The following is a 13264-nucleotide window of genomic DNA, read 5'->3' on the forward strand; positions in this document are numbered from 1 at the left end:
TTTGAAGACTTTTCTATTATTCTAAAATGTGATGTGAATAAATAAAAAAATAAAGAATGAGTAAATGACCCTAAACTTTTTAATGGTAGTGTATACAGTGGGTACGGAAAGTATTCAGACCCCCTTAAATTTTTCACTCTTTGTTATATTGCAGCCATTTGCTAAAATCATTTAAGTTAATTTGTTTTCCTCATTATTGTACACACAGCACCCCATATTGACAGAAAAACACAGAATTGTTGACATTTTTGCACATTTATTAAAAAAGAAAAACTGAAATATCACATGGTCCTAAGTATTCAGACCCTTTGCTGTCACACTCATATATTTAACTCAGGTGCTTTCCATTTCTTCTGATCATCCTTGAGATGGTTCTACACCTTCAATTGAGTCCAGCTGTGTTTGATTATACTGATTGGACTTGATTAGGAAAGCCACACACCTGTCTATATAAGACCTTACAGCTCACAGTGCATGTCAGAGCAAATGAGAATCATGAGGTCAAAGGAACTGCCTGAAGAGCTCAGAGACAGAATTGTGGCAAGGCACAGATCTGGCCAAGGTTACAAAAAAATTTCTGCTGCCCTTAAGGTTCATAAGAGCACAGTGGCCTCCATAATCCTTAAATGGAAGACGTTTGGGACAACCAGAACCCTTCCTAGAGCTGGCCGTCCGGCCAAAGAACCTTTGTGAGAGAGGTAACGAAGAACCCAAAGATCACTGTGGCTGAGCTCCAGAGATGCAGTCGGGAGATGGGAGAAAGTTGTAGTAAGTCAACCATCACTGCAGCCATCGACCAGTCGGGGCTTTATGGCAGAGTGGCCCGACGGAAGCCTCTCCTCAGTGCAAGACACATGAAAGCCCGCATGGAGTTTGCTAAAAAACACCTGAAGGACTCCAAGATGGTGATAAATAAGTTTCTCTGGTCTGATGAGACCAAGATAGAACTTTTTGGCCTTAATTCTAAGCGGTATGTGTGGAGAAAACCAGGCACTGCTCATCACCTGTCCAATACAGTCTCAACAGTGAAGCATGGTGGTGGCAGCATCATGCTGTGGGGGTGTTTTTCAGCTGCAGGGACAGGACTGACTGGTTGCAATCGAGGGAAAGATGAATGCGACCAAGTACAGGGATATCCTGGACGAAAACCTTCTCCAGAGTGCTCTGGACCTCAGACTGGGCCGAAGGTTCACATTCCAACAAGACAATGACCCTAAGCACACCGCTAAAATAATGAAGGAGTGGCTTCACAACAACTCCGTGACTGTTCTTGAATGGCCCAGCCAGAGCCCTGACTTAAACCCAATTGAGCATGTCTGGAGAGACCTGAAAATGGCTGTCCACCAACGTTTACCATCCAACCTGACAGAACTGGAGAGGATCTGCAAGGAGGAATGGCAGAGGATACCCAAATTCAGATGTGAAAAACTTGTTGCATCTTTCCCAAAAAGACTCATGGCTGTATTAGATCAAAAGGGTGCTTCTACTAAATACTGAACAAAGGGTCTGAATACTTAGGACCATGTGATATTTCAGTTTTTCTTTTTTAATAAATGTGCAAAAATGTCAACAATTCTGTGTTTTTCTGTCAATATGGGGTGCTGTGTGTACAATAATGAGGAAAAAAAATGAACTTAAATGATTTTACCAAATGGCTGCAATATAACAAAGAGTGAAAAATGTAAGGGGGTCTGAATACTTTCCGTACCCACTGTATATAAACACAAAAATAGTTTGGAATAATGTTTTATTACTTCTTAAACAATATACAGTCAAATAATTTTACTTATTAAAATATTACTCATATTTGAAAAGCTTTTGTCCACCAAATTGATTATAAATAAGTAAATATAAACCAGAGAGGACCCCTTTAGACTGGGTGGGAGGATTTGAAAAATATATTTTGACATATTTATGAACAGGCACATTTTGTACAGGTGAAATGGTGTAACTCAAAGAAAACATCTTGATATTCATGATAAAACACTTTTATGATATTTGTAAAAACAATTATATAATTCTATCTAAATATTTTAATGATTTTCTTGAAAAACATGTCTGAAAATGTTCTGAAATTAATGTGTCATTTGTGCACACTCACAGGTATTCAAGGTGGAAGGAAACTATTTTAATCACATTTTTACATGATGATTAAACCCCAAAAAATGTCATTACATTAATTGTTCTGTAGAAATTTCTTTTTATCATCACAGACACCCTTAATTGTCAATGACCCATTTACACACGATAAATGAGAAAAACAGTGCCAACATCGCAAGCCTGGATGTTTGTAGACAGGTGCCTAAACATTAGAGCAGAACATTAGTTATAAGAAATTAAAATGTGTATAAATATTTCGTTCAGTCTGGATGTTACTGTATCCAGACTATTCTAGTCTACAGCCCAGCCAAAACAAGGCCGATCGGGTCGGCTTAAGCTAAACGAGTGCACAAGCTAATATTTCACTGCACCTCAATATAGTACAAGCAATATTTTTAAAACCTTTATCAAACTCCCTCAGAAAAAAGACAAACAACACCTCTGTGGCATAAATTCCTTAAATTTATGGGCGACTTGTGTTTAGATGCCATGATGGTATGATAGGGATGAGCACAATCTTTGCTTCTCATCTCAGAGGGCTCAGTCCCCAATTGGTGGTGTTCTCTGAGTGCCCATAAATCTGATGCACGACTCAGGGCACTTCACAAAATGTATCGAGTTTAAGCGAGACATCAGGCCGGCGAGCTGCATACCCTGAATACATACTGGGCTGACAAAAGCTGACTTTGAGACTCTTGTTAGCTTTGTGTGTCAGACAGATCCTGCATTACTGAAAGTGTCCTGAATCTTTCTAGTGTCACTTACTGTTGAAGTTGTCACACAAGCGCTACAGAAATGTGTTCTTCACAATGAACATTTATTGTCTTCTACATAAAGTATGTAAAAAGCACTCAATCTACAACCCCCAATTCCAAAATAGTTGGGACAGTAGCAAAAATGCTAATAAAAACAAAAAGAGTGATTTGTAAATTATATTCACCCTTTGCTATTGTAATGAAGACTCAGGTTGGTTGGGATCCATCAGCGATTTATTAAGGTAAGCAATATCAGTACAGGCGAAGGTAATTGGCAGGCAAACAGGAATGTACAGGCAGGCAGAATCGTGGTCAAACAGGCAAGGAATCAGGGCAGGCAGTAATTATCAATGGTAGAGGGACAGGCGTAAACTCAGTAAAGGCAGGCGGCAGACAGACTTAGACGGTATAATCAGATAAGGGTCAAAACACAGAGAATCAGGAATAAACAAGGATAAGACTTCGCAATGAATGAACATGCAAACACTGTTTAAGTAGTGTGAAGTTAATGACAGTCAGCTGGAGCGTAATCACGCCAGGTATGTGGGTTTATGGGAATTGTAGTCTAATGGTCAGTACTCGGGTGAAACCGATCTCAGGTGGCTGGTTGAGGTGGCGCCTTCACCGGCGTTCGTAACAGAGCCCCCCCCTGTGAGCGGCTCCTGACACGAGGATGAGGCCGAGGGGCCGGTTTTGCCGGGTTGATCCTGTGGAATTCCGAGATGAGGTTGGGATCGAGAATGTTGTTGGCTCGGACCCAGGATCTCTCCTCCGGACCGTACCCCTCCCAGTCCACCAGGTACTGGATTTGACCTCGGTGACGTCTGGAGTCCAGCAACCCTCGTACCAAGAAAGCCTCCTCACTGTCCACAGTTATGGGTGGGGGGGCAGGGTTCGTCTCCTCCTCCTCAGACCCCGGACCACCGGCCGGTTTCAGCAACGAGACATGGAAAGTAGGAGAAATACGGTAATTAGCCGGTAGTTGGAGACGAAATGATACAGGGTTAATTTTTTTAATGATTTTGAAGGGACCCACATACCTGGGGCTGAGTTTCTTGCAAGGTAAGCGGAGGCGGAGGTCTCGAGTGGAGAGCCAGACCCACTGTCCAGGACCATAGTCAGGGCAAGGACGACGATGTCTGTTGGCTTGTCCCCTTGATATGTCTAAGGCTCGCTGGAGGTGGACGTGAGCCTGATCCCAAACCGCTTCGCTGCGTTGGAGCCAGCTGTTCACCGCGGGGACCTCTGAAGGTTCACTGGACCAGGGAAACAAAGGGGGTTGATACCCTAACACACACTGAAACAGGGTTAACTTGGTGGAGGGTTTGAGGATGGAGTTCTGGGCATATTCGGCCCAAGGAAGGAAGCGAACCCAGTCAGTTTGGTTATTTTGGCAGTACATGCGAAGGAACTTGGTGATTTCTTGGTTGAGTCGCTCTGTTTGGCCATTAGATTGCGGGTGGTAACCAGAAGTGAGGCTGATGTTAACATTAAGTAGACGGAAGAAAGCGGTCCACACCTTGGAGGTGAACTGACAGCCCCGGTCCGAGACGATATCTTCGGGGAGCCCATAATAGCAGAAGACGTAGTAGAAGAGGTGTTTTGCTGTCTCGAAAGCTGTTGGGAGTTTGGCTAGGGGAATTAGGCGGCACACCTTGGAGAACCAGTCTATGACGGTTAGGATGGTGGTGTGCCCTTGCGAAACTAGTAGGTCAGTCACGAAATCCACGGCGATGTGGGACCAGGGTCGTTGAGGTATGGGAAGAGGTTGAAGTAAGCCTGCTGGGGGTTGTTTAGGGGTCTTTGCCCTATTACAGGTATGGCAATTGTTCACGAACGTGGATGTATCGTTCTGCAGAGTTTCCCACCAGAATCGATTCCTGAGCAAGCGTATCGTAGCAGTGATACCGGGGTGTCCGGAGTTCATGGAGGCGTGTACCCAACGAATTACCCTCTCCCTCAGGCTGAGCGGAACATAAACTCGGTCGGGTGGACATCCTGGCGGGGGTGGATTGGTTGCATTGGCCTGAGAAATTTCTTACATAATGTCCCACTGGACCGGGGCTACAATCAGGGTGGATGGGATGATGGGTTCGGAGACTGGATGCTGAGGCGAGGGGTCGTGCTGGCGGGAGAGCGAGTCGGCCTTGACGTTTTTTGAGCCGGGAAGATATGAAATGGAGAAGTCGAACCGAGTGAAGAATAAGGCCCATCTAGCCTGTCTGGGATTGAGCCTTTTGGCGGAGCGTAGATATTCCAGGTTGCAGTGGTCTGTGAGAACAAGGAAAGGATGTCTAGCTCCCTCAAGCCAGTGACGCTACTCCTCCAGAGCTGCTTTCATGGCCAGAAGTTCACGGTTGCCCACATCATAATTCTGTTCGGCAGGAGACAGTTTACGTGAATAGAAAGCACACGGGAACATCTTTGGAGGACTACCCTGACGTTGGGAGAGAATGGCGCCAATGCCGGTATTGGATGCATCAACTTCCACCACGAAGGGAATGTCAGGGTCTGGGTGATGGAGAATGGGGGCTGAGGTGAAACGCTCCTTTAGCTGGCTGAAAGCTCGGAGTGCGTCGATGGACCACTGGAGTTTGGTGTGCCCCCCCTTAACCATGGCAGTGAGTGGTGCGGCGACGGAGCTGAAGTTTCTGATGAACCTACAATAGAAGTTGGCGAACCCAAGAAAGCGTTGTAGTTCCTTCACCGTCGTAGGTTGTGGCCACTTTAGGACAGCATGCACCTTACTGTCGTCCATAGCCACCCCCTCTGGGCTGATGATGTACCCGAGGAAGGCAACCGACGTCAGATGGAACTCGCATTTCTCGGCCTTGGCATACAATTGGTGTTTGGTGAGTCGTTTCAGAAATATTCTGACCTGTATGATGTGTTCTTCGAGAGAATTCGAGTAGATTAAGATGTCGTCGATGTACACTATCAAACACCGGTTCAGCATGTCTCTAAAGATGTCATTAATAAAAGACTGGAACACGGAAGGTCTATTGGACAATCCGAACGGCATCACGAGGTACTCATAGTGCCCACTAGTGGTGGAGAAGGCCGTCTTCCATTCGTCCCCCTCCCAAATGCGGATTAAGTTGTATGCGCAGCGCAGGTCAAGTTTGGTGTAAATCTTAGCTGCTCTCAATTGCTCAAGGGCTGCGGGAACTAAGGGTAGTGGGTATCGGAACTTGACTGTGATGTCATTCAAGCCGCGATAATCAATACAGGGACGGAGGGTCCCATCTTTCTTGCCCACGAAAAAGAATCCGGCAGCTGCAGGTGAGGTGGACGGGCGGATGAAACACTTAGCTAGCTCCTCCTTGATATACGAGTTCATGGCGTGAGATTCAGGTTCTGACAGTGGAAAGACTCTGCCTCGGGGTGGCGAGGAGCCAGCTAACAGCTCGATGGCACAGTCACTGTCGCGATGGGGCGGCAGCTGAGATGCCTTGGTTTTACTAAAAGCCTCACTTAAGTCGGCGTATTCTGAGGGAATTAATGAGGTTTCGTCAGGCTCTTTCAGGATCTTAGTGACACCTACGGAGGTAGGAATAATGGTTTTCAGACATTTGTGCAAGCAATCAGTGCCCCATCGCATGATCTGATTATTCTGCCAGGAAATTAATGGATTGTGCTCCTGTAGCCATGGAAGGCCGAGGATGACCGGGTTGTGAGGTGAGTGAATGACAAAACATTGGGTAGTCTCTGAGTGCAACACCCCAACCTGTAAGGTAATGTTGCTGGTGGTATAATGCACTCGTCCAGATCCCAAGGGACGTCCATCTAACGCCGCCACTGCCAAAGGGGGATTACAGGGAATGAGAGGAATTTTGTATTGTTTCACTAAGGCACCATCAATGAAATTGCCTGCTGCTCCTGAGTCTATCATGGCATTGATATTAAAATCATTTTTTTGATGAATGAGCCTTATGGGCACTTCGAAACTGGTAGTGGAAAATGTAGAGGAAATTAGCAGACTCACCCCAGGTCGCTGTGCTTGTGCAGGTCATGTGGGGCAGTTGGCTCTCAGGTGTCCCGCTTGACTGCAGTATAGGCAGAGGTGATTGGCAATGCGGCAATCCCGCTCCTCCTGAGAGAGGTGTGTGCGGCCGATTTGCATGGCCTCTGGCTCCTCGCTGTGTTGAGGCACCGAATACGTGGGTTTAGACCATGAAGCTGGGCGTCTGGAACGAATGAGATTATCAATGCGGATGGCCAACGTGATGAATTGGTCCAGCGAAATGCCCTCGTCGCGACAAGCCAGCTCAGATTGTACCTCAATGTTCAGACCCTGGCGGAAGAGGAGTAAGTGTATCTTCCACCCAGACGGTTTGCGTGGCGAGAGTGCGGAATGATAGTGCGAAATCTGCCGCTGTCCGATTTCCTTGACAGAGTGAGAGCAATTGTTCACCGGCGCTCTTACCGCATTCAGGATGGTCAAACACCTCGGATAAGCGTTGAATGAAGGCATCGAAAATAACGCGGAGCAAACCCTTATTGGTCCAAACAGCGGTGGCCCATTCCAGAGCTCTTCCCGTGAGCAGCGAGCACACCAAGAGGATTTTACTCTCGTCGGAGGGATAGTGAGCGGGTTGTTGGCTCAGGAAGATCGAACAATGCATCACAAAGCCTCTCCATTTGAAGGGAGTTCCGTCGAACTTCTCGGGGAAGGCTAGACGAGGGCTGGCGGCTGCACTGTATTGAGACAGCGCAGTGGTCATTTGGCTGGGTTGAGGTGCCGCGGGTACGGACTCAGGTGCGGGTTGGTGCAAACCTCGTAGGGACCTCATGGCCTCCTCCATAAGCGAGGTGAGATGGCTGAGCTGGTGTTGATGCGAAGCCAGCTGGTTTGCTTGCAAAAAAAATAGTTCTACTGTTCTACTTTCCATCTAAGATGTGACCGAGCCAGGAAAAATCGGCAGCACTTCTGGACAGTGTTGATGTTGCATCTGTGGATTCAGTGGTGAATGGTGTTGACTAACAAAGGTTTACTAAAGTAATACCAAGCACATGTTCATGATATCCATTACAGATGATGTTTTTAGACAGTGATGTCTGAGGAATCAGAGATTCAGAAGTGGTTTTCGTTTTGCCCTTTACGCACCGAGATTTGACCAGATTTCTTGAATCTTTTATCTATATTGTGCAATAAAGAGGGTGAAATGCCCAAAATCCTTCCAATTTGTCTTTGGGGAATATTGTTCTAAAAGTTCTGGATTATTTGCCGAAGCATCTGTTGGCAAATTGAAAAGTCTTGAACGATCCATGCTCTTGAAGGTCTAGGCTGTTTTTGGAGGCTCCCTATATACTGACACGATTACCTCACCTGTTTAACATCTCTTGTTTCACATCGCCTTATTTCAACTTGTCAAATTGTTATTAGTCTTAAATTGCCCGTCTCAACTTTTTTGAAGCCTGTTGCAATCATCTGATTTAAACTTACTGTGCATTAAAAACAAATATGAAATTCTTTGAAAGGTAAATTCTTTGAAAGGTAAAACATCAAATAATGTTTAGTTGTGGTGCTATCAATACATCACAGGGTGAATATAATTTACAAATCACTTTTTATTAGCATTTTTTCAACTTTTTTGGAATTGGGGTTGTGGAGCAGACTTTACACTTTTTGTCAAATCTCCACTTTATAGCCAAAGAAGCAAAAGATATATTTGTACGTTGAACATACTAATACAGATGATATCCATCCATCCATCCATCCAGTCAACCGCTTATCCTGTGTACAGGGTCGCGGGGGGCTGGAGCCTATCCCAGCTAACATTGGGCGAAAGGCGGGGGACACCCTGGACAGGTCGCCAGTCCATCGCAGACAGATGATAATAATTATAAAATAATAACTGCATTTCTTCCATTAATATGTAATGTATTACTGAATATTTATCAACTAAATACATTATATTTCTGAAACCACTCTGTAAATATCTACCACTCTGTCTTACTATGTTTATCAACCTTATCTATGCTGGCTTCCCACAGACTATATCAACAAAATGTATAGACTAACTCTAATCCTAAAATAACATTAACATTTTTAGAACAAAACCAAACATTAATTCCTTTATGTATGGATCCAAACGATTTTGTCAGATGTAGCCTACTTCTAGAGATAATTTCGACTTCAAAAGGCAGTTTAAGTGAACACACACACACATATTTACAACTGTCATGGTCGGTAAGTGTCCTGTGTCAGGATTAATCTCCTGCAGAGGAGGGTGGGTCAGGGCAGCCAGAACTCATTTGGTGTGTTGCCATGAAATGGCTGCCCATCAGAAATATCTTCATCTATCTCTGTCTCATCTACATTGGCAGAAATGCACAGATGAAGGGATGAAAGGAGAGAGGGAGTGTGAAAGGGGCGTCCGAAGGAGAGAGGTCAGCGCATAAAGGAGTCCATCATTCTGACGTGTTTAGTGTCTCTTAACCGAGTGTATGTACGTGAGTGTGTTGGGGGTTGAAACCCTCAGCTTTTCCAGGTTGTTTGAAAATATTAAATCACTATTTGAGGAGACAAATAAAAATGACAACAATCAAAAGAAGTTATGCAATAGCTGCCATTTATTCCCGCAAGATTTTGTGACATTGATCGAACAGAGTCCCGCATCAAACTCACACCACTGGTGAGTCAATGTTGCTGTGTAGTGCTGGACGGGTTGCTCAAACCAAAAGAGCAATATTTTTATAGCACCACAGAGACACAGAATTTACATTTTTTTATGTAAAATCTGAAACTCCCACAAACCACTTTTCATTTTGAACACATTGTCCATTATTGTCAGTTAATGAGGTCAGATGAATCCAATCGCAGAGAATCAGAAGTACTGAAGTACTCAAAACAGAGGATTAACTAAAGATTTTTTAAAGGTATATATAAAAAAAGGTACAAATAAAAAGTTCAACAAAAGCAAAACAATAAGGTTTTCTTTCCAGCAAAAGCATTTACAGGAAACAAACAAGTTTCATTGCACAAAGACATGCAAACAGGACTTAACAACCTGACAAGCCTCAAAATTGAGTTTTTATATGGTTGCTTCTAATTGATTAGACTAATTACAAAGACAAGAAAGAACTGCAATTGGCCAAAAAATAACGAGCAAATTATGGAAGCCAACAAGATAATAATGGGGCGTTCCAAACTTCTGCACTATTCTATGTCATTTTGGTAAATGGTCTGCACTTATATAGCGCTTTTTTTTTGAAACCTTAGAGGTTACCAAAGCACTTTACACTGTGTCCCAATCACCCACTCACACACACATACACATGCAAGGTGCTAGCCTGCCATTGGGAGCAACTTGGGGTTCAGTGTCTTGCCCAAGGACACTTCGGCATGTGGAGTCATGTGGGCCGGGAATCAAACCGCCAACCCAGTTCTTCAACCATCAAAATGGAGTGTGGAATGTTGGACACTTCATGCACTCAAAACTCATGGCTTGCCATACATACTAAAATGGGCGGAGTTACATTCTGCCTTGCTGGTCTGACAAAGCAATTGGAAATAATGGAGAATGTAGCAACTAGCGAAACGTCAGTGAAGACAGCATCTTACAAATATATGTTGATAGCTTTAACATCACACCATGCTGTGTGAAAATGTACGTTGTTTGTGTTAAACTGAGATTGGCTAATGCGCTAAAGTTAGCGGCAACACATCATGTGTGCTTGAAATGTCACTTCCATCAGCTGTTAAATGGTGAAAGTTTCAGCTAAGTAAAAAAACATTAAGTGTTCAATTTGGGGTGATCCTACACTTTGAAAAATCATACATGGCTGAGTGCATTGTTTATATTGTAAGTGCATAGTGTACAGTGTGTCATTTGGGACACAGCTAATGAGACCCAGGTGAAAGGGATCCTCTGTTGGAAAGGAGTTACTTACTATAATCACTCTAGGGTGCACTCTAGTGACCTGGATGACTTGTGACAGTTATCAGTAGAAACTGGTCTTAGACCAGCACTTTAGAAGCTTCAAGGTATCATCACTGGCCTAGATCTCAAAGAAGTCTTGATAAAACAGTAACAGCTTTTAAGAGCAAAAAAAAAACAGAGGTGGATTTAGTTCTGGACCAACTTTACAATACATTGCACTCAATTCAAGCGTATCTAATGGCTAAGCACAGAGTTTAAAATACCAGCATAAGCTCGAGGGACACTGAAAAACCCAGTTTTTCTGCTGCTTCTTATCCTCTGATATTGTTAGTGGGATATTTTGAGAGATCACAGCATGGTCTTCCCTAGTGGCTTTGGCACGGCCATGTACAATTATTTCTTTTTAAGGCAATTGCGAATTGGATGATTCTTTGTGACATAAGTAATATAAAAAAAATATTCACAGCTCTAAATATGACTAAATGTGCCATATATAAAGCTGTTGTAAAATAGCCAATATAAATTTACCTGTGACAGAACATTTTATATTAAAGCTAAACATGTACTTAGGCTAATGAACTATAATACAGTATTTCGTGAAGGAATTTTTTACCATATTGCTGTTGCTGTCATCTTATTAAAGCAATTACTATGTAATTACTATTAAAAATCATGCATTACTATGATTTGACCACAGTTGAGAGGGTTGTAGGCAATACTTTTATAAAAAATTATTCTCAATTCACTGAACATATTAGTCCTACCAGGTAAGACTATTGGCAAATATATGTGTCCATAAAAATGTGTCATTCAGATGTCTCTTATGGGGAATTGTGCCCACTATTGCTATTTAACAAGATATTCAAGAGCTTCAAAAGACCTAGTAAACTTTCAGAGCTGTCAGGAAGTTTTTACTTTCTGGAAAAATCTGACCATGTTGTCTTGGCCTGTTCTTTCCTTCTACAAGTTTGAGAGAAGCCAGGCACTGCAGGATAATCACAGTTTAAAAGGAGCAAATATTCAAAGCAGGAGCTGACCAACCAGATCCACTTTCCTATTGCTCTCTCCAATTGTGCCCCAGAAAATGCTAGCACATGGGTGCGTAACATATAAATATTTTCATGATATATCAATTAAATATAAAACAAAATATACAAAAGGCCTTCCTTTGAACCAACGTTTATTGTTTGCTTTGGAATCGTCATCGAATATTGGTGGGTAAACACCTCTGTTGAAAATCTGAAAACCGTGCTTACGGTTCCAGAACCGTTTCAGAAAAGCAAAACAATTCACAAGTACTGAGCTAGAGTTTCAGCAGGAAAAACTAACACAGAATCACAAGGCTTATGCAGCTTCATTTTCATTGGCAGGAAACTAAAAACAGTCCAGGCAAGCGGATTCACGTCCAAATCTCATCTTTTTGCAAGTGCGTAGACATAGTGGTCTTCTTAAGTTGTTCTTAAGATTAAGTTGTGAGCTCATTCCATCTCAGGCGTCCTATTTGCCACACAAAGATGTTGTATGCTGGGAGAGCGACGTGTCCACAGACTAGGGCCTCTTTCTAATGATTTCCCACACCTGCACATCTGCTGCAGTTTTAATTAATACTCTAAGGAGGTTTGTTGCGAGTAATCAAAAACATTGTCATTTTCGATGTCTATGCTTCATTATAGAAAAAAAAATCAATACATGAGTAGAATGAGGTCACTCACTACAAACAGGGTATTATAATTATCCCTCATTCCGATAAACAATAGAATCAAGTAAAGGAGGTGAAAAATGTGTCAAAAGATGACTCTTTCGAAAGAGACTTTATTTTGTGAGATAAGCCCTCCAGGCTTTTTCACAAAGCAGCAACACATGGTAAAGGGCTGGGCATCATTTTAATGCAGGCCTTGGTTCGTCAGCTTCATATGGGTGAATGGGGTGAGGGGGGTTGCACAGTGGAGGCAATAGTTGGATCAGCTCTCTTCAGCTCTGAAGCATCACCGCAACCTCTCTGCTTTCTGATTTATGGCTCACTGCTGACCTCTGAGGTCGTAACATGGTGATGGGTGACTGGCTCTCAACGGTAAGCTACTGGCACTTGACAAAGTGCCGAGAGCAGAATGAATTTACTTCTCTTTTCCTCAATCATCAACAGGCACACGGCGGCTTGCTGCCCTGACCCCCTCTCATCCTGACTGCTATAACAAGATCTCCCATCTCATGGAGTAGCGACGGAGAGGGAGGCTGAAAAATTTACTGTCATTTCTACTTTCCAATGAGCTCTGGTGAGCACTTCTTTCACCTTCAGTTTGCTTGGCGTGCCTGGGGTAAGGAGGGGAGAGATGGCTGCTTGGGACACAGGCGAGGTCACTTACCATAGATGCACCTGTCTAACTTTTGGTCATTTCGCCTTCGGTACTTCAATCTGCGTTCACTTCCATCAACTTTATAACGGCACCTGAAAGCAAGTTAAATTTAATGACCAAATAAATCTCCATAAACACAGAGGTCTCACCTTTCTCCTTTGTCAGTGGT

General features: G+C 43.5%; 1 protein-coding gene across 9 annotated transcripts in view; it reads right to left on the bottom strand.

The window, feature by feature from the left end:
• The window catches only part of LOC127641069 (adhesion G-protein coupled receptor D2), a 306626-nt gene that overhangs the window by 231406 nt on the left and 61956 nt on the right, over positions 1-13264 (bottom strand). The gene's annotated exons all lie outside the window — the stretch shown is intronic.

Source organism: Xyrauchen texanus, chromosome 50 (genome assembly GCF_025860055.1).
Source record: "Xyrauchen texanus isolate HMW12.3.18 chromosome 50, RBS_HiC_50CHRs, whole genome shotgun sequence".
Taxonomy (NCBI): domain Eukaryota; kingdom Metazoa; phylum Chordata; class Actinopteri; order Cypriniformes; family Catostomidae; genus Xyrauchen; species Xyrauchen texanus.